At 42.4% G+C, this 22,711-nt stretch overlaps 1 protein-coding gene across 3 annotated transcripts in view; it reads right to left on the bottom strand.

Annotated features, from left to right (window-relative positions):
- Positions 1-22,711, bottom strand: part of ZNF423 (zinc finger protein 423) — a 228,729-nt gene that overhangs the window by 97,231 nt on the left and 108,787 nt on the right. The gene's annotated exons all lie outside the window — the stretch shown is intronic.

Raw genomic sequence — 22,711 nt, 5'->3', positions numbered from 1 at the left:
TTTTAAATGCTACATTAAGATGATTTTAAGGAATATCTCCATTAAACAAAATCCTTCAGTTCTGTCTCAAAACTGTAACAGAATTAAAGGCTGCTAAAAGGCAGAGTCAAACATGCAGGTGAAATAAAAGCATAAGATTTGACGCAGCTGAAGAAAATCAGGAAAGAGATATGCACCATTACCACATTCGCTTGTGTAAAAGGCAATGTTGTCCTTTTGGTATAAAACCAAATTTTAAAAAGCCCAGGAAAATCACCACTGGACATATAAAGACATCACAAAAGAATCAACTTCAGGATAAACCAACAGTGGCCCAGCCTCTGTTTCAATAACTACTTCCTTTGCTCAATATGAAGCTTTGGAAAATATTTTATAATTTGATATTACCATAACGAAAACCAGCACCAACTCCAGCAGCAAAACGTCATTTTAGGAAAAATACATAAAATGTTGTTAGCTTTCATTAACAGAGTTGTTAATATGCAACAGAAGAGGCTGAGTTCAAATACCCTAATCCCAACAAATGCAGAGGTGTTGAGCGAAACAAAAACACCACTAGTCTGATATAAAACTAAACCACAGAATGGAGCAAAAATAAAGTTCATGTAAATGAGGGAAGGCGCTGGCCGCATAAACATTTGAGGATTCCAAAAACGAACTGGTTCTTGAGATACACTGTCCTTATAAAACATTTAATGTTCCTACTTCAGCTTTTACTAAAACAAACCAATAAAAAAAATCCCCAACTGTGTGTGTAGGCTGCCACACGCACACTCCTCGTGCCTGCCAACTACAGAGTCACCAGGCGGAGGAGAGCACATGTACAGCGGAGGAGCTCTCAAAGAAAGGCTCGGCTAATAAGGATATCACCACCGTACGAGGCAGCTCCTGTGGCACCGTTTGCTTTGGCAAAGACCTGCTTTTCCATCCCAGGAAAGAAAGAAGAGCTACCTTGGAAAAAAACTAAACCAAATATTCACACCCCAAACAACTTTGCCCGCACGGCACGGATGCCAGTTTCTCAGGATGCACAGGTCAGGCGTCCACCCCCCTCGCCCCGTGCTCCCCAGAGAGCTCCACTCCCCGATGTAACTAAACCTCCTGCTCCAGAGCGATACTGGACACCGGGAACACGCTTCTTCCTGCTCCCGAAATGCACCTCGACTCTCAGCAAGCACCCGCGCTTCTAAGATGCTCAAGGTCTTTGTGTTCGACCAGCTCCTCCGAGTCTGGCGGAGCCCAAACCTAAAACACGGGCAACGAGCTCCTGCTTTTTTTACGTAAACTTTTCTCAGGCTTCACTCCCCCGACCATGAACGGCTCTGTCTCTCTGCGGCTGCAACAAAGCCTCATGTTCCCAATTTAAGCCACCTCCGCCGCCCACCCCGCTGCCAGCACAGCTTTGCTCGGCCCCCAGGGAGCCCCCGCCATCCCCCCATCTCCGCCGCCAGCCGTATCCGGGGCTCCGTCCCCACGGACCTGCGGCCACGGGCCGTCGGAGGGAAGGAGGCAGCCGGCTGCCAGCGCCCGGATTAGGGGCCCCGGGGAGGTGCCGGTAGCTCAGGGCTGCCTAATTCCCTCCTCTCACCAGCTGGGCTCCTCCAGGGGCAAGGAGACAAAGGGGAGCACGAGGGGGATGCTGGGCCTGAACTAGGGCAGCACATGTTGCGTTTGCTGCCGCTGCTGCTCTCTATGGGGAGGGGGGAGGAGAAAAACAACAACAGGAGAAGAAGCACTCCACCATTGTGTTACTTACTGCTAGGGGTTACTGACTGCAATTAAAATAATTTTAAATGTCCATTTGCAGAAGTTCTTTTTAAAAATACGGTGCATTTTAAATACCTTCTCTTTCACAGTCAGACTGCTCTCATGCCTTGCACGCAGAGGAAGGGGCTGCACCGGGGAGAACCCAGAGCACTCCAGTCGGCCCCACTGAATAAAGCTTCATTGTTCAGCTCTGAAACTGTGCATGCAATGGGCCAAATCCAGTGGTAACACAGGCTGGGCCAACTGCTTTAACTTCGTTACATCCACATGCACTTATGCCAACCATTACACTGGCCCAACACACAAACTGAACAAATCTTTAGAAAGTCTCTTTTTCCTCTAAAATGAACTGATCTACTTCAAAACACACTCTCAACATTCAAATAGGGCCAGTTCCCCTCCAGCTGCTGCTCTTCAAACATATTGGGCTATTCAGAAAACAAAATCCAAGAAAGCTGGTATTAGTATTACTTTGTGAATGAAGCACAAAGCCATTTCTGTGCTCATATAATTTGGATTCAAAAAAAATTAACATTTCTCAGATTGAAAAGCTGGATTTGTAATAAAAATGGAAGCATTTACATAGACAGGTGAAAGCAAAGATTGTCTCCTCTTGTTAGCTTGATTTGGACCTTTTATCGCTTTTTATGTTTAACCTCTAGATTCTTTATATTGCACCATTTTCTCATACTTCTACAATTTTAAAAGAATTAGGAAACTTTAAGCCCCAGAAACAAGCTGGCTGGACTTCTTACAAACAAGATACTAAATTACTAAATGCCTAAACTGAAGAAATTAGGGAAAACTCATTATCATTAATCTCTTTATGGAATGAAAAATAGCCCTGTTAATTTTAACTTGCCATATTAAATTGAAGAAAAGACCTATAATGAACTGAGAAGGAAATTCTAAGGTATTTTACCAGAGTCATATTTTAGTGGGAAGATATATTTTAGATGTGGTGTGACATGTCTGGCAATGATGGTTAGAATAATAATTTTACATTAATGCAATCAAAGGAATGTAGCAGAATGAGAAAAATCACTTTCAAAAAGGAGATTAAAGTCATTAAAAATGGCTAATCCTGCAAAGTGGGACTGTTCTAAAATAGAGAATCACATGGCTAGTGCAAGGCTTTTGTCACTTGTGCATAAGAGAATCAAAACAAGTATTAAAAGGGTAAGAAAATTCAATAAAAGTTTAATTAGGAAAAAAAGAGCATTAAGGAAGCTTCAGGATGTCAGTAGTCCTCAGGATATATGTGCAGGTCATGAAGCTTAAAGGGCCATTCTTGATAATCAATCTCAAAGTGGTACAGTAATTTAGCAACTTAATGTTCAGCACGTTTACAGGACTTCAAGCATTTATCATCATCAGTGAGGAGCTAATTCCAGCCTCAATGCATTCAATAAATGTATTTTTCCTTCTAATAAGAACAATTTGGCTAAACTGTAGTATAAATCATAATTCGTTCTCTATTTGTCTTCCAGATAACATGAGCCAAGTTCAGAAATATACTCATGAAGCTAAAACAATAAAATGAAGTCTTAAAAGAGTGTGATATCTCTCAGAAAGGAGACAAACAGCACATCACAGATTGCCAGGAGGAAGCAGCACTGCCATCCCAGCATACACTGATGACGTTGATATATTTATTATTTCAGAGTTATTTTGCTAATAGAAATATAATCAACGAGACACAATTTCACAGTCCCTGCAAAACACTTTCCTCCATCTTCCTGCCCAAAGCTACTTGGAAACATTATGTTTCCGCCAGACTTTGAGCAGAGCTGCACTTGAAGGGGTTGCAGAGGGACAGGCCTGCTCAGCTGCCCAGTCACCCCAGCCCTGGGGGTCAGCCTTCATGGGCAGGAGCTGCACAAACCCAGGCTATCCCCCAGCCAGTTGCATTTTCTCTTAAGAACGAAAGGTTTGCATGGACACCACATTTGCTGGCCTGGACCTGAAGTTCATCCTCACCTAAACCCTCCTGTTTATCAACACAGAACATCATCAGGTTCCCCTCCAGTGAAAAAAATCTCCCTCCTCTGTCTCCCTTATGTGCAGAGAGTTCAGGTGGCTCTTCCCCAGGCCCTCTGTACTTCCCTCCACACCACGGGCACGTCGCAGTGTGGCCAGCCCAGTACAGGAGGCCAGTTTATCCCAGCTGGTTTGGGTGCCACCAACACAGACTGAGCACCATGAGCTTCAGAAGAAGCTGCACACCCAGATTAGGCATCAAAAAAAAAAAAATCCAGGGTTTGGCCAAAAAGGCAACTTTGATACTCCCCTCCTGAGCTCCGAAGGCATCTCTGTACAGGAAAATAAACCAAGGAGGTTAGATTTAGAACATGTTCTTTTCTATCACATTTATCCCTCTAGAGCTAGAAAAACAGTTAAATTAAGAAACAGACAACCCCCAAATCAATTGCTGAAGAAAGGATTGCTGTTTGATTTCAGCTCAGACTTCTGGTACTCTCCAAGCCCCTTCATGGCACACAAGTTACAGGGTGGTCAAAGCACTCAAATTGCTTTAAGCTACTGAAAGTTGATGGAATTCTAGCACCCAAAATGTAACTTGCTTTTGAAAACAAGCTTGGCATCATAAAACACGCTTCTGAACTGTGTTTCAGTTCCTCATCACCGTAATAGAAAAAAGCCATCTGCTCCTCAAGGGCAAATTGTAGGGCTTACTTCTGCATAGCTGTGAAAACCCCGAGACATCCTCAGATGGAAGTCCCAATAGAGATGCTATCAATTTCAAAAATTATTATTATTGAAGATGCTTAACTATGAGACTAAAACACAGAGACTGAGGACTAAAAAAATCCTCAGTACTGGTTACAGCAAATTTTGCATTGCTGCACTATCTATTAAAGCCAAGGATAGATCATTACAATGGATTACTGTAAGAACCTCACATAGCATACACTGCTCATTTACACTGCAGTGCTGGTGTGAAATAATGCAAATCAAGTTTACATAGCAAATGTTTTAAGCTTCAATGTTTTCAGTGCCCTGTGACAGCTTTTTTGCTTAAATTGTTTACTCCCATTTTCCTGCACATCTCCCTCACAGTTATAACTAATAATTAAAAGTATCATTAATAATCCAAACTCAATGTCTATGCATATATCAGCTTCAGTGAACATTTCTGTTCGTTGTGTCACAGAAGGCAATGATAGACTGTGAACCACCAGCCCTTGTGGCAGTGAAAGCCTTTGTGTGCTGAGACTGCCCCTACGTCTGAATGGGACCGTGACTGCTGGGCTGTGACTGAAACCCAGCACTAATGCACACTCCAACACACTTCACTAAACAACGAGAAAGAGGTATCTGCAACTTACCTATAATTATTCCTCAAAAAATATCACACAACTGTCTTCCAGAACTGCTCAACCCACCCTTAGCCAAGGCAGTGAGGAGGCCCTGGGAAGTTCACGCTGCTCTGAGGAACTCTACACACAGCTTCAGACTTGAGCAACGTTGGCTCCTTCACCAAACAGTCTGCATAGATTTGTGTTTTAAGGCACTATGCCATTTTTAATATACATATAGAGATATGCATAAAATGTTCAAAGCAAACCTGAAGTTGGATAAAAATCCAAGAGGTGCTAATATAAGCGGCACCACAGGCAGTGCTTTCATTGTTTTCTGTGACTTGAGAAAAATGCATTTATACCTAATCATGTGCTTCTGAGGTAAGCATTTTTGTTGGACTAAAATACCGAAGGTTAGCGATTCTTTTCCCAACTTCTCAGCTTCACACTGTAATTTATTTTTTAGTGAAGTTTTTCAAAAAGCAAGAAAGATGTCTGGCTCAATGGAAAGTATATATAATCTAATTTTTCTTCTCATGCAGAGAGTAACTTTGTATTTAGAATACAAAATCAGCACAAGATGTAGTGCAGAATTTCAAACATTAAACTTGCTGGGACGTCTGCCACAGATAAACTCTTACACATAGACAGTTTAAAGCTTGCTGTCTTTGTTTAAACCTTTCTGCAGTGATCAAAGATACATCTAATTAGTCTTTTTTATGCTGCAAGTTAAAAGTACACACAAAGATGTCTATTGAAGCTTAGTTGATATACAGAAACTTGTTAAGCCAGAGTAATGCATGCCTGAGCCCTTGTCTCCCATAAGCAGATATCAAGACTCAGTAACGACCATCAACAGGGTGATCCATAATTCCATGCAGATGATAAAATCAGAAACTATTTTTAACATTATTTTTCTTATGTCAAACAGTCTGTATTTTGCTGGTAACAAAAAATTAACATATCGTTAAATAAGTTATTTCACACTTCAATAAATGGCATAATAGGGTTGGAGGATAAAGTTTTATGTTAGATCTAGGAATAAGCTAAATGCTTTCAGAGTTGAATCACTGTTTTTCTTTACTCCCTTTGGAAAAGCAGCAGATACTATATTCTGCTGTGCATCATGGACTTGGGACTGAAAACAGCTGCACTCTAATTACATGTAAAGTGTACCAAAACATTCCTTTTATCACAGACTGTAAATCTGTTAGCATCTGTCTCTCCTTTGTTTCTTCCACAAGATACAAGCTTGTTTCTACATTTTTCTCACCTGTAGCGGTAATTAAAATTCATTATAAATGAAAGGAGTGAACACTAAAACAAGTTCCTCTGTGTACAGTTCTAAACTCAAATTAGAAACAGCTGTTTGCTAATTCATGCAGTGATGTTTTGTCGTGCTCTGTGAATCAATAATAACTCACCCTATTTCTACCAAAATGTTAGGATTATATATATACTTTGCTTAGCAATTTGCTCCTCAGAAATGTTCAAATGCACATTCGGTCTTTTTTAAGCGAGATTTGAAGATGATACCTACAAAATCATCAATGAAATAACAGAAAGATCTTAATAGCTTGCTGCTCGTGCCTACCCTGCTACCTAGAGGGTCCTGTGTCATTCTTGCCTGCTTTGATACCTACAGAGCATTTAGCAAAAAGGCACATTCTAAGACAGATGTGAAAAAACAAAACTCTGTATGGAGTCACCGGCATGCATCACGGATGCAACAGTCACAGAGAGAGAATATTGTAAAATCAGAATTTCAGCTATGACATGTACAACTTTCAAAACACTAGGAATGATAAAGCCCTCAGGAAAATAATCTTAGTAGAATAATTACTTATAATAAGTAGTTATAAAATTAGTTATAATAAATGGTAATGCTTATGCTAATTGTTAGTAATATTTCTTCATATTACGTTAGCCACAGCACAAACCTCATATGACCCCATTGGCCTTACACTCACACAATTAAATTCTGCACTTCTTGCTACTTGGCGTCAACATTTATCATGATTTCAACACTTGATTATACAAAACAAAGAGACAACACACAGCGGTTAAGAGCTTTGCCTGCTTCCTTTTTTATCTAAACCTAGGGATACAAGCAGGTGGTTGCAGTGATTTGAGCAGACCCCAGGGCAGATTTGCAGAGCCTGCCCTGATCGCAGCGTGAGTGGGGCCAGGCCTGGGCCCTGCACTAGCCCCTTTGCAAAGCCAAAGATCCAGCCCAGAGCAGTGAAAGAGCATCAGCCTCCAGGAAGGTCTCTGCAATACATGCATTACTTCATACATTTTCTCATCTATATATAGAGATGTTTTCCCTTCCTTGCGTTTTGCTGTTTTTAGCAGGGAGGGTGCTTCCCATACGGCCCACACCCAGGCACTGAGACTGAACCGCTCGTGGAAGTGTGGCCAGCGGGACAGCCTTTCTGGAGGGATGAAATGCATGAGATTAATTTCCTAGATTTATTATTTCCTCTCTCCCATTTTGATCGGGCAGCTCTCAGATACAGCAGGCACCTGTTCTCAGGCTGAGTACCCTCAGGCACGTGCGGTCAGACAGACTCAGCTCAACCTCTTCCCCTCAGTGCATGTCCGTAACTGAGCATCAGCAACCCAGACTAGCTGCTGTTGGGAGAAACTCAATGAATACAGAAGCTGAAAGCAAAGAGGGACAGGCTTTTCTCCATGAACAGACCAGATTGGTGTGATTTAATTTAATGCTTAACTGTGCTCATTTTCATGTTTTTGCATTGTACGTTCAAGTGAAGATTAAGTCATCAATTACAATCCATTTAGCTCATTCATAAAATTCATTTAAGGATCATATCCTGCATGGTGAACAGGGAGCTCTGGAAGCCAGCACAGTCAAGGACAAGCCGCACTTTGCCACAGGATATTCAGCTTGTGCAGAGTCAAGTCAGAGCTCATTTTGATGGTGTGGGCAGCAGTCTGGAGGAGCAAGTGTCTTTAATACTGGGGCAGTGGCAAACTAGGACAAAGCATGTTTTGCTAAGACTTCTCTGATAAGCTGCTGTTACTGCTAAGATAAACACCTATCTGCTTCGGTGATGGTTGAGAATATTAGAGTGAGGGGTCCATCTCTGCAGAACTCTCTTTCCACTTTTGTGTCATGTATCTACTGTGAGCCAAAAGAACCACTAAGAAGTGAGAAAATTGGGACCAGAGACCAAAAATGCTCTGTGTCTTCTGGCTGGGGTCACTGTAAGTGACTGCATTTCTAGGATGGTTTTCTGTCATGCAATCTTCAACTGATGTTATATGGTGACTTGACCTCTAAGAAAATGGGTTTGCAGTCCCTGTCTGTAACAGATGAAAACTACTTTCCCAAGAACAGACTTCTGCTTCTAAATGAGTATTTTCCATCAGTGCTCAGCAGAAAAGACAATTTCCATGTTTCAAACCTGAGAAAAACCTCATGTTTCAAAGCTCAGCCCTGCACACGATTTTACTGCCAAGCTTTCCAGCCTGAGGAACTTAGAGCTAGTCATATTATTAGAGCAAGTTGCAGGGGAAAATAAAACCAGCTTGTTAAGTTAGAAAGAAGTAGGTAGTTCCAGACTCTCATTTTGATCTAGGTGGGAAAACTGTAACGGGCTTACAATTTTAATGGGTTGATGTTCATGATGAACAGACCTAATGCTGAAAAACACATGTTGGCTGAAATTACTCAGCAATAAACAAACAGTAAAAACCAACAACCACCAGATTTTATACTGCCTTCAAAGAAGAAGGGAAGAAAAATCAATAAATTACATGTGACATACAGTATCAAGTAACCTGTTTTATAGCTATGCACATGGATTATTGTTCTGACTTCCAAATGTGTTGTGTATTCACATCAATCCTATTGAATTCAACAGGAAAAGCAACAACTCGACACTCCTGAAAATTCAAATGACAAAAATATGAAATACATCCTGTTCTACATAGAGATATTTTCAGAAAGGTGCATGTATTCCATGTCACTTTCATGAATTTAGAGTTAAGATTTCACACGAACACCATGAATGGAAATGATGCTGCACTTGCAAACATCACAGCTTCCACAAGTCTGGTGAGTGTAGACCCCCAAGGCCTTCATCCACCTGGTTTTGGAGGGGCTCGTGTGTCCCCGTGACCCCAGTGGGTATCCCTGGAGCTGAAGAAGCTGCAAGCCCCACCTGACCCAAGTCTGGAGATGGGGTTTGCTCCAGCTAAGTAAGTCTCCCATCCCTTGGGGACAGTATGCATTACGGCAAAATACAATTAGTTAAGGCTCTGGGTTTATTAGTGAACAATTTAAAAAAAAATAACTAATTTAAAACTAAAAAGAGCACCTACAAATGTAAAGCATGCTGGTGAATATGAAGCACATTCCTGATTATCACAGAGATCAGTCATGAATCTACACCATGTTTGTGGCTGGACTGAGGGGAACTGCATGAAAGAGAGGTGGGAAGGAAGTTCTCCATTTATCAATACCTGACAGAAATAACTGAAAGGTTTAAAAAGAAAATAACTATAGATTTTGTACTATGCAAGATGAAAGCCAAACAGCATGGCGTGCCTAGGAGAGATGTGTATATCGTGCTGTATGGTAATGCTACTTCTTTTTTACTAACAGCATCCATCATTTTAAACAAGAAGAGACTTTTAAAACAAGCAAGCAAATGAAAGTATTTGCCACCCGGTAAGAATTGTTCTTGGTACACAAGTGTTCCCTACAACAAACGTGCTGCACGAGAGTCCTTTCAAGTTTAACCGTCAGTGACCCGGCATCTGTGATCTGACGACTTGCACTGCACCACACAACAAAACCATCCACTGAAAGCTGCTCTCTTCTTCCAGCACATCTTTGCCCTTTTGACTGAAGGGCCCAATCACAAATCATGTGACTGTGCTCTCAAGCTTTCAAAAGAAAAGCTGTGGCAACAGCTAAGGTCTGTTTTCCCAGGGCTCACACCCGCATTGGTGCAGCCCAAGGAGGGATCCCACGCCCAACCTCGCTAAGCACCTGTGCAGCTGCAGGGGATGACCCAATGGTGCCCCCTCCAAGCACCCCAGAGTCACAGCACACTGGATATCCCTCTCCTGCGGGCACCAGGCACTGAGATCAACCCAGGCTGTGCCCCATCTACACCACAAGTTTGCCGAGAGACTTTTTCAGCATCTCTAAATTCTTTAGAGGCTTCTCAGGATGTCAGTCAGCACCGACCACGCTCCGGAGAAAGCCTCCCGTAGGGAGGATGCTCATCAGTGCAGGCAGGCAGGAGTGGGGAGCGCAGCTGGGGAGCCAGAGTGAATCCAACCAGGAGACGACAGCCCCTCCGGCCCTGCTGTGCTCCTGCCAAGAGACGAGCAGAGCCTGGCAGAAACCTCCCCTCCAGCCATGGCTCCACTTCCAGCCCCAGCTGCAGGTACCACACTCTGCCCACGAACTGCAACAGGGCAGCGCTTTCCTTAAAGCTCCCCAACAGCACCGATGCCTTCCCCCGAACTGTTTTAGTCTTAGGTGCTGGTTGTCCAGTATTCAGTTGCTCCAGTTTAACCAGCAACCTGGGTTTCCTTCTGACCGCACGTGTGTGGCTGGTTTTTTGCCTCCCACAAAGGTGAATAGTACAATTTATTCTAGTTAGTAACTGTCTCTGTGCCTTGGCCACAGATACATGAGAGAGTGAATTTATAATGAGGAAAGGTGCAGGGCACAATTATTTGTTTAAATGGGATTAAAATTAGGGTTGGAGCGTACACTGAATCATCTCAATTTATCCCTGAAGAGAAGGAGGGACAGCAAATGTCTTGGCACTTGCAAACAAATATCTGTTTCCCCATTGACTCGCTAACAGCACTTCTTCCATTTGAGAGCAGTCTCACACAGGCATTGGCACTGATATCAGAGAATTAAAATAAAGGGAAAAGCTATAGTCAATAGCTTTCTAACTTTGCCCACATGATGAGGACTGGTTGTACTTACAAAAAAGTATCTGGGAATGTTAATAGACTAAACAACTCAGTAAAAGAAATTAGGAGGCAGTGGGGAGAGATCAAATGTACCCTAGAAAGATTCATCTTGACACTACAGGTACAGAAGGGCTTTTTACAGAAAGGTACAGGCTTTGTACAGAAGAGTCTACTAAATTAAAAAAGTGGGTGGAAGGTGGAGGTGGATTTTTGGGGTGGGGGTATATTTCCTGTAGAAGAAAAATGATCAAAAAAATAAAAAGTAAAAGAACATTAAAAAAAAAACCCAAAACAAACAACAAAAACAAACCAACTAACAAAAACTCTCTGGGAAATCAAGGATCAGAGGTTTGATAGATGCACTTGTACCTCCAGAACCAGATACATTCAAAAAACACATTGCCAGTCAATTAACGGCTTAACAACCCCCCCTAAAAGGAAATGAAAAATTCTTGTTTTCATAAACAACACTGAGAGTTTTAAAGCTTAGACCAGCTTCACTTGCTGCAAAAATCCTGGTGTCCTAAAATATCTAAATACTGAAAAGCCCCTGCCACCTCCCTGGAATCCATTTGGTCTTGTCATGACCCTTTCCCAGACCCACAGCTAAAGCTCCCTTCTCAGGCAGAGTCACCAACTGGGCAACTCTGGTGTCTTCCATAGAACACTGACAGAACAAAGTTCTCCAGACAGAATTCACAAATTATTTTCCTGTTTTGTCAAGGCTTTTCTAATATTTATTTTAGTTGTGGCCAGTTTTCAGGATGAAACAATTTTCTGACCACAGATAACCTGCTGTCTGAAATAAGACCTTTAGCCCATCTCACTCTTGCAAAAACAAAATCAGCCAAATGAAAATTCAGTAACTGCTTCCTCACACTTTAAGCCAGAATTACCCGTGAAACTGAATCCCTCTTCCTCCATCTCATACTCAGTTTAGCACATGAAAGTTTGAGTACCAAAGTTATCAGTACCAGCCTTGGCTCCCCATCAGGACCGAACTATCTGTCTGTATTTAAGATTCAACATCTTCTGTACAATTTCAAACAATTTAGAGATTGGGGCCCAGGATTTTTAGGAGCTGATTGTTAAAGTCACATCAGACTTTTTTTTTTTTTTTTGGTAACAATTTTCCCATTATTGAGGATTACCATACCTTGTATCTTTGGATTTCCTATGAATATAAACCTCCTCACTACTTGACATCAGTAAGGTTGCAACATCATGCCTACCCTGAAGTCACTGTACAGAGGCTTAAGAGGGGCTCCATTTTAATGCAGTTCTTTGGCTGGAACTGAGATACTGGATCTGATCTGGTTTTTTCTTACTGTGTTGCTTTGTATCAAAACACCCATTTTCCAGTGGGTGGTGCCTAACAAAATAGAAGCAGAGGTGTGAGCACAAAGGAAACAGCCATTATAAATGCACAGAAACACACCGTGTCAACACATCCCAGCTGCCCAATATGTACAAAAGCATTAAAAAAGGACAACTGAGTCGTTATTTTAGAGTTTCACTATATTTTCCATTTTAAGACATTTTACTCTCTATCTAGTGTCATTAGGAAAGGCTCCATTGCAAACACTGGAAAGCAGACATCGCCTAACCATCCTACACAAATTCCTGTCAGAATTTTTGTGCAAAGTGTTATCAGGTAACAATATTTACCATGTTCAGTAATTATGAAAAACTCTGAGATTGTGTAATTATGTATTTTAATTACATGATCTGATTAGCTTTTTTAATCACTTCATAAAAAGAAAGGAAATTCACTGAGGTTGTCAGAAAGTTAATAAAAGTAAGGTAATTCACTGCTAAGGCTCACCATGGTGCCTTTCTAACTACTTCCTTGCTACACCCCACTGTGCCTAGGTATTGGAGGTCAACTATAAGTATTAATTTCCTTACTTTTATTAACTTTGGTGACAACATTCATGCTCTTTTGGCATGGGTTTTTTTTGTTTCACTAGAAAACACTTTCAATTTAGGTGGATGATATTTTAAGACAAACAGATTCTCCAAAGCTAAGAACTTGGTTGACCTGAAACCTGTCAAGAGACACTGCCTTGTCGTGCTCCATCCTCGACTCTTTGAAGGGATGTTTTGGGGAGGCCACTGTGTGGTGGTCACTGTGACACAGAGCCATGCAAGCCAGACCACCAGCCTGCAAAACCCACCCAATTCTGCAGTGTTGAACAGTACATCAACAAAGCTGGCTGGTCAAATCAGGGCCATTGGGGTACATGGCAAGTCAACGCAGTGCTGTGAGAAGACGATGGAAATCAGCCCAAGGATTGCATCGATGGAGGCAGGCAGCTGAACCCAGGGCAGACAGCAGAAATAAGGTAGATGGCAGAAAATGGTGCTTGTCCTGATGTGAGGGGCTGGGCTCTTCCAGCTGCAGAAGCCACGACAGCATTCACAGGCCTGGCCTGAGGAAGAAGACTCGGCAGCAGCAGGGGGAACAATTGCTGCAGGAGCCAGGACAGCCAACTGCCTGCCCTGGCAGCAGAAATCACCCGGGTATCCACCTATAAAACATAAGCAACCCCTCAAAAACATCCTGCTGGCTGCTCACAGTGCAAATGAGGGCCTGACATGTGCATGGGCATGTGGAGAGAGAGGGCTGGGGGGGAAGCAGGGCTACAAGAGGTAAGTCACCATCTCCCACTCCTGAGGCAGGACAGAACACGTCTGTTTCAGCTCTGGAAAACAGTTTTTCGAATTTTTGGATGCGGTTCTGCTCTAAGGAAACATTTTGTTTATATCCAGACTGAGAGTCTATAATGTAATACTTGGCTATTGGATTGAGCAGCTCTGTTTTACTCATTTTTGGTTCACCCTCTCCTCCCGCCAGCCTTTCTTTATTTTTCTCCTTTCTCTTTTTACCTTTCCACCCCCTCTCCCTTGATTCTCTGGGGAGAACAAATCACTTTGGGAGGTTTAATGGACTGACAAGAACAGAAATTTAATCGGGGTGTGCATGCACGGGCCAGGCACATCAGAAGCGACCGCAGTGCAATCCATTTGGGCTGCCCCACCTGTGACCCCGGCCGGGCCAGGCACCCCCCTCTCTGCAGGGGCCCTACAGGGAGAGGTCCTCTGTGCTCGTGTGGGACCTTGGTGGTGCCTGCTTGAGGAGGAGAGGACTGCCAGATGCTGACAAGCCAAAAGCAGTTATTTTAGGAGACTTTTTTAATATAGAAACAGCTGACACAAAATGCATCTCACTGGGGAGGAAAACCATGCTCCCAGAAGTGAAAGACCACTAAAAAGCCTCTTTTTCCAAGAGAAATCTAAAACAGTTTTGGGCCAGATATCACTTAGGTTTTTCGTTTCCATTTTAGGAGACTTCCAGAGTGTCCTTCTAGTCTTGCCCCATCTGAGGAGAATATTAAGGGGCTCCTGCAGCCTAAAAGGGGCAGATGTGAGCGGCTTAGGAGATGGTGCAAAGTGCTTTCAGAAAGTAGAAATAACCCCAAGGAAAATAATCAAGGAATATCCCAGACAAAAGGGCCACTGGTGGGGGAGCTGCACCTGAGCCTCCCTACTGGGAGCACCCTTTGGCGCGAAAGGTCCCCCCAAACCACGTGCACAGCCCTGGGGAAACGGGCCCACATTCAGCTGCTGCCTAGGGAAGACACTGAAAAGGGGAGGGCACAAAATGACTGAAACAAGCTTTTGTACAGCAAATGGAAAACACTGTGTGCAACAACAGGACTCCTTTCCCTTTGTACACCGTTTGCTGTTACAGATTACATTTGCAAAGTATAGCTTTCAATATAGCATAGCCAAAAGCAACCTAACAGCATAATTTTCTTCCTGGGTACTTTACTTTTGAATTCTTCTACAAACAATGAAGCAAAGATTTGGAAAAAAATAAGAAAACAAAGAACTCCCTTCTTCTCCTGTGCTTGTAAACCTGGGTAAACTTACAAGAGACCATCTTTCAAACAACCGACGTGATTTACTCTTGCTTGTGGTGCATGCGCTGGCTACTGCCAGCAAATCGTAATGGCACACAGTGAGTGATACCTGACACTCTGCAAACTCACTACTACAAAGAACTTGCTCAGTTGAAAGTATTTGTAGTATTTTTCTATCAGCGTTGACTGTATTTTCACTTTGCACTTTTAGACAGCACGTCTATTCAGTGAAGCCACAGCGTGTCTGTCGTGCTTACTTTATAGCTTGCTTTTCTGTGCAACTGGATGGCACAACAAGGACCGTGAAACTACGGCTTTAAAATATGTTTCCTGACTGACAGTGCAGATTAGGAGAGCTATAAAAGACAAATATTAACGACAAGTATCAGTTAAATCCAAAAACCAGAAGTATTTTCTAGCATGATCACAACCAACCTCTACTCCTGAGATATACAAAGAGAAAAATCTCTATCCTTGTACATATACTCAGTCTTGTAATTTTGAACTGCACTGTGCTCCTTACTAATAATCTCCAAGCGATCCAAATATTTTCCAGGATCCTATTCTGTTACAAGTTATTTTTCAACAAAATCAGTAATTTCAAAAGTTACCATGCATTATTGGCTTCTCTCCTGCCCCTCCACTTACACTTTTCATCTTGTTTCTTTCTGCCATTTCTCCACCTCATTCCCAAGGCCAAATTATTACACTACAAATGGAGAACAGGTCCAGACACCCAAGGGGAGATCCAAGACCTTCTCTCCTGAGGAAACTTCCACGGTGAACTCAATGACTATCTGTGATGTTTGCTGGTACTAGGGAATAATATTTCCCTTGGGCACTTTGTGGATAGAGTCTACCACCTGGGTTAAGTCATTATTACAATCAAGCAAAAAAAATAATAAAAAGGGGGAGGGAGAGAAAAGATGAAAAAACACTACAGCAAGCATCATTAAAGCTCATCAAAAGTGCATTAGCGAACACCTGATAATATACTCTGAACATTAATGATCCTTACAATATACCATATTAATACAGATGTTATCTGAATTCATGGAAACAAAATTTTCCATTCACGCATTTCCCTAGAATAGGTGTTGGGGGAAAAAAAAAAAACCTCCAAAATCTAGTAGTTGCCAGCATTTTTTTCTGTCTCCAGAAACAAACAAATAAAATATCACCTCTGAACCTGTATGTGCCGTGGATCACAAATCTCAGACAAGTACTCTGACTTTGGGATGCTTGTCGGCATTCACAGGCAACGTGTTACAGTTAAAATGGACAGTGGTAATCCAATATTAATAAAAAGTTTGTGATTGTGTTGGCTTAAATTGGACTATTATCACTACTAAGATCAGTTTAATCGGCTGCCTTAAACTCTCCAATGCTGGGCAGCATTTTCCTGCCTTCAGGTTCTGAGGGAGACACGTGAATGCCACAGAACTGATAGTGCAACTCTGTTATAAGGTGCTAAGTGCCAGGTTATAGCAAGAACAGCTTAGTTGTCTGAAGAGCCCAATACTGCAACCAATAACTGAAATGGAGGTTAAAAAATTAATTCTAGGCACTGCTTAATTCCTATGTTCCCCCTTTACAGAGAGTGCAAATCATGTCAAGTTCTGCATAAATAGGTTTTGTGGGGGTATTAGAGGGTGAATTACTGTCATCTAGGTGCTAGTGCTTAGTAAAGCAAGGACGATCAAACCCATTTTGCCAAAATCCAGTGTGAACTGCTGCTCTCAAAGAAAGAAGGTCACCCAACCACAAACACTTCATAACAAAAGTGATTTAAAAAACAACAAAAGTCCAAAACACACGCGCATTCTTACAAAGGAGTGGTTTGGAAATACAACAGTCACACCTAAAGAGCATTCCCTTATTGTTATTTGAAAGCTGAAGAGACACCTTTTTCCTAAACAAGGAGCTGGTAAGGTTTGCAACATCTCAGAATTACATCTAGAAATAAGGGAAGCAGGAATTATTTTTAGTGCAGCTGAGAGGCCAGGCATATTTCAGGCAATCTCCCAGAGCCTGCTTTTATACCATGTGGGACATAAACCCACAAACTATGAAAGAACCCAAATCAGTATTGTTTTCTCAAGTGACATCCATTATCCCTCATCTGAGAAAATTAACACGTGTATCCAGAAGCTCAATAAAGTAACCTCAGAACTAGAAGTCTAAGATTAACTCTTTCTGTGTCACAATAAATGATACCTTTTAAGTCAGAAAACTGCTAATATATTCTATTTTATATTCTGTGCTTCTGTCATCTAAAGCAAACAGGGGCATCAAAATACATTTACACTCAAGCACAGTTTCAAATGTTACAGTACACAGGGTAATTGAGAATTTCCAAATTCCAAATAGCTACAGTGATATAAAAACGGAGATACAGAGGGGTCATTAGACCAACACATGCTGGTTTGGGTAGCATTAGGAAGAGTGTCACAAAATGAATAAAACCCAGTTTTTGTGCAAAGTCTCTTATTTTCTGACATTTGAGTTAGACACTGTATCTAGCAGTAAAATGCTATGAATGCTAAATATAGGCAACCTTTGTTGCTCTGCCAGTTTATTTCTAGATCAAATGATAATATTTGAAGATTTTTATGCCAAGCAAGTGCTCAGTACTTTTCTTCATCTTCCTGACCTGCCCAAAATATTATATTCAATGAATCAAATATATTTTTGCCTTCTTTTTACTCAGATTAATAAATTAGGCAGTACATAAATCTGAATGGTACTTATGATTGATAAAGCTGAATTTCCCACCTAAGTACAAAGGAAGCTCCAGGCAGGTATGAATTCTAGACTGAGTTTTGCTACAACCTACACATGCTTTTGCACCACCACATGCTAGCACACATCACCAGGTATCCCTAAAAAAAGCAAGAAAGGCTTTTCTTGACCCACCAAATAGTGTTTTGGGATGGTTAAATGAGAAAAGCAGTGAAGAACAAGCCACGGTTTGTGACATTAACATTTGAACAGACAAGCAACTTCTGCAGTCCCTGTGTTAATCCTCCCAGCATCACAGAAACAGATCTTGCATCTGGTGGCACGTCCTTCCCGGGGACATTCTGCTAACTAGCTCCCCAGCAAGAGTGCAGGAAACGACGTCTGCAGAGCAGTGAATTCTGAAGCAGGGATAATAAAAATAATCTGATCGCTACCCCAGTGCTTTAAAAATTGGACCCCCTGGCAAGCAGCCAAAATAAAACATCAAAGGGGGCCTCCACAAGCTGGGCTCAGGATCAACATTCGGGTGAGAGCCCATCACCTACTTACCCTGACAGCAGGCAAGAAAAGTTGGAGACATCTGCTTGGAGGCCAGGGGTCAGGCTGGCCGGGGCCCGGCTGCACGGCACAGGGGGAAATGTGTGTGTGCACTGGGTGTGCGTGTCCAGGCTGTGGCAGTGGGGGGGCTGCAGGGGGGACTCTGTGAGAAGGGGTCAGGGGCTGCCCTGTGCTGGATCCAGCTGGCTCCTCGACAGAACCAACACTGACTGATCATCACTGCACTGGCCACAAACCCCCATTTCCCAGCCCTCCTGTGGCACAAACTAAAATTAGTTGAGTTTCCCCAAAATCGAGTCTGGTTTACCCATGACAGTAATTGCTAAGAAATTTCCCTATTTCAACTCATGAGCCTGTTCATCTTACTCTCTCTGCCTGTCCTGTTGGGGATGGGGAGTGAGTGAACAGCTGGGTGGGCATCTGGCAGCCAGCCAACACTGACCCACCACAGTGCTAAAGCCTCCCTAAACTAAAGAAGACTAAATAATACCTAAAGTTGTACCTATGTGTTTGTGGGCAAATTTAAGGCTTGTGTGAGAGTATGCCTTCCATTAAAGACTCATTAAATTTCTACTGATAATGTGTAACGCAAGGACATGCAAACAACATCCTACGGAACTCCCAAACTTGATGCTGCCTGCACGCTACTTAGATATGCTTGTTATTCTGGCTGTGTTGGGGTTCACCTCTGCTAAGGGTGATTGAGGTGGGTCAGCTTTTTCATAGAAGAAGGGAACAGCAAGTTGTTCCACTGATAGCTTAGGAAAAAAACCCAGTACATTAGCAAATGTTCCACACGAAACACATCCCAGACTGGTTCAAAGACAGGTTTCTGCATGTGGTGAAGCACAGGGGTCCAAGAAGCAAGAAAGCTTCTAAGTTGCTGCAACTTTCAGAAATCAAAAATCCACTGACGAAAGAGAAACCTCCTTAATTTTTTCCTATAGAAGAACTTTGATTTCTTGAAAAAATCAATAAGAGTTGATTACTGAAAATGGCAACATGAACATAAACACCCTTCAGGCATCTCACAAGTACCCCTGCAAATCACACAGCAGTGCTAAGCACATGCCACTGCTGCTAATCACATCCTCTCCCATATAACAATGAGCTTTCTGAAGTTGGAGTGGATGAAGAAACTGCCAAGCTGAAAACAGTGCCTTCACTAAACATTTGGGTTGGAAAAGACCTTAAAGATCACCTGGTTCCAACCCTGCTGCCATGGACAGGAATGCCATTCACTAGATCTTGTTCCTCAGGGCCCTATCCAACCTTGAACACTTCCAGGGATGGGGCATCAACAACTTCTCTAGGCAAACTGTTTCAGTGCTTCACCATCCTCTGAGTAAAGAACTTCTTCCTAACATCCCATCTTTTTTCAGTTTAAAACCATTGTCCCTTGTCCTGTCACTATCTGCCTGTATAAAGAGTCCCTCTCCCTCCCTTTCATAAGCCTCTTTAAGGTACTGGAAGGCTGCAATGAGGTCTCCCCAGAGCTTCCTCTTCTCCAGACTGAACAATCCCAACTCTCAGCCTGTCTTCATAGGAGAGTTGCTCCGTCCCTCTGATCATCTTCGTGGCCTCCTCTGGACCCACTCTAACAGGCCACATCTTTCTTACACTGAAGACCCCAGAGGTGGATGCAGGACTCCACTGGGGTCTCACAAGGGCAGAGTAGAGGGGAAGAATCCCCTCCCTCACTCTGCTGGCCACTCTGCTTTGGGTGCAGCCCAGGACACTTGACCCACTGGGCTCTGAGCACATAATGTTGGCTCATGTCCAGCCCTTCATCCACGAGAATCCCCCAGTCCTTCTCTGCAGAACTGCTCTGAATGAGTTCATCTCCCAGACTGTACTCACATCTGGGACTCAGACACAGTACCTTGCACTTGGACTCTTTGAACTTCAGGAGGTTCTTGTGGACCCATTTCTTAAGTTTGTCCAGGTCCCTCTGGATAGCCCCTTCCTTTTTTTCTGTCAACTAAATGACACAGGATGACACAGAGAAGCTGTTTGCAAAGCCTGATCATAGGGATTACTTTGGCAGTTGAGTTAGATGAGGCAAGCAGTATCTGTGATGCCACAGATATGAAGTGATATGAAGCATTCTTCTGTTGAAGAAGCCTGCTCGTCTATAAGGCTGTGCCATAAGGCACAACAGTAGAACATATATTCAAGTCAAAATGTCAGCAGTCCCATCACACAGATTCACACACTCACACATGAGGCTGTGCAGTGTCCCCTTCTAAGGTATGTGTGTGTATGCTTGTTCTAATCTCAACCTAAAACCCTGTTGCTCCACAGCAGAACTTTGTCTGTGCTTCCTTTCCCACAAAAAAAAAATAAAGCAGCCTCCACAACATAAAGGACTGATTCCATTATTCAAGCTAAAGCATTTTACTGGATGGTGTGTTTGGCCTTCATAGTGTGACCAACAAACACCTAAGTGAGTTGAGCTTGCTCTTTGCCCACAGAGGAAAAAGATGGATGTTTTGACCTGAAGCATTTGCCAGACACTTGGCAAAACAGCCTTCAAAATGGCACTTGCAACTGTTTTTCCAGCTTCCAACAAAAGAGAGGAAGGGACAGGATCGCTGACTCCATCATCTGACCAAGGCACCAAACATGTCTGTTAGAAGTCGGTCTTGCTTTAATTAAGAGCCCACTTCCTTTTTAACTCTGAACATAAGATACTTAGTTTACAGAGACCCATGTTCATTCTTCTGCAAGGATGTGACAGAGCCTTGTGGATGTCTGGCATGATCAAAAGGAAACACAGCAATAATATGTCAAGTCACAAATTACTACGGCCTCTTCCCAATGTGGAGGAGATCCCACGTTCCACTCATCCATATGGTTCAGCTGGGGAGCACTTTTACCAACATATGGCCCCTTGAAAGTGAAGGTTTTCTTTTGAGTTTTTAATCACAATTGCTTGTTATTCTTAATTACTTGTTACTTCCATTACACTGTGAAGCTTAATCTGACTTCTGCTGGGAGAATACAAGTCATGAAGGTGGTTTTCTTTTTGATAATATGGAAAAACTTTGTAAGTAGGGAGGAGGATCAGGGCCACATTACAATCCACACCAGCAGAATTAGCTCTTGGTAGTAGCCCAAATCATAGTGTCCCTTCTTGATATCTCTCTTGATATCTATCTTTGTCAAATCCTTCATGACTAAAGAGCATGTAAATAAACTACAGAGAAGACATAGAACAGTACAGTGCAGATATTTGATAAAGAAAATCCTTTTCCCATAGACTTCGTAAAACAAGGTTTTGGAAAAAGGTATATTGAGTCTTAACAAGTAGAAACGGGTGCTCAACGTCCCACAGTCAGGATATTTAACTTCTTTTGTGAATCCAAACCAAAAATTTTCTAACATAATAATTTTAGCATGCACATGAAAAAAGGCCAACTGAAATGTTCTTAACAGTTGTTCTCTTAAGTCAGACATTTTGTTTATCATAATACCACATCTACAAGTTAATGGAAGCCATAACCCTGAAGGAAGTCATCCATTCCACATTAGCTACGGATCCTTCCCCATCTCCTCCATAGATTTTTTACTATGAAACAGCAACATCAAGCAACAGTTCTGTACTTCCTCACAGTTGCACCCCACTAACACAAGGATTTACTGCCACACTGAGGGAGCCATATGGAGTCTTAGTGCTCTTCTTTCCCATCCCCTTTCCCTATTAAAGCAGAGACATTTAATGGGCAGTTCCCCTTAAAACGCATATTCATCTACAAACATCCGGCACTCAAGAGCCAGCGGCTCTTGTTATGTTCTGTAATTTCTTGGGTTTAACCTGAGATTCTGCTGGGATCTGGGCTGTCAGTGATTTTCAGTAGTAAGAGCTACAGCACTCGCCCAGTAACATTTTCATCTGTGCAGACAAGCTGTCTGCAGTTGTAAACAGAAGTATTACTCTGCTCGAGCATATTTCTAGGCATCAGAAAGCACAAGTCAAAAGAGGCAGCTCCACACTCTCTGTTCATTAGAACATACCCTGTCACTCCATAAGGAATATTTATTATGATGGGCCATAATCCACTTAACATCTTCTGACAAAGTCTATCAGTCTTCAACAACTTTGATTCCAGAAGTTCAATGGCAACAGGGAGGAAAATTCATAGAGAGAAAGCGACTTCCACAAAAATCCCTCTTTATGAACCTGCACGCCTTGTGTTAGCAGACAGGATCATCATTTATTTGTACCTATCAGCTTTGATGATAATTGCAACCCACTTGACACTTATGTTGAAAGGCAGTATTACCAACAAGAAATCTGATAAATATTCAACAAAAGCTAAATTAAATAATTCTATTCATCTTGAGGTCACCATCTCTAAAACTGCTTCAAAATATTTGTGTCTTAAAGAGAGAGGGAGGGGGATGAGGGAACCCTGCTTCTTAGAC

The sequence above is a fragment of the Myiozetetes cayanensis genome, unplaced genomic scaffold (assembly GCF_022539395.1).
Source record: "Myiozetetes cayanensis isolate MyiCay16 unplaced genomic scaffold, myiCay2020 scf16, whole genome shotgun sequence".
NCBI classification, from domain to species: domain Eukaryota; kingdom Metazoa; phylum Chordata; class Aves; order Passeriformes; family Tyrannidae; genus Myiozetetes; species Myiozetetes cayanensis.
Note: the sequence above shows the minus strand (reverse complement) of the source record. Positions and strands in the feature narration are given on the sequence as shown.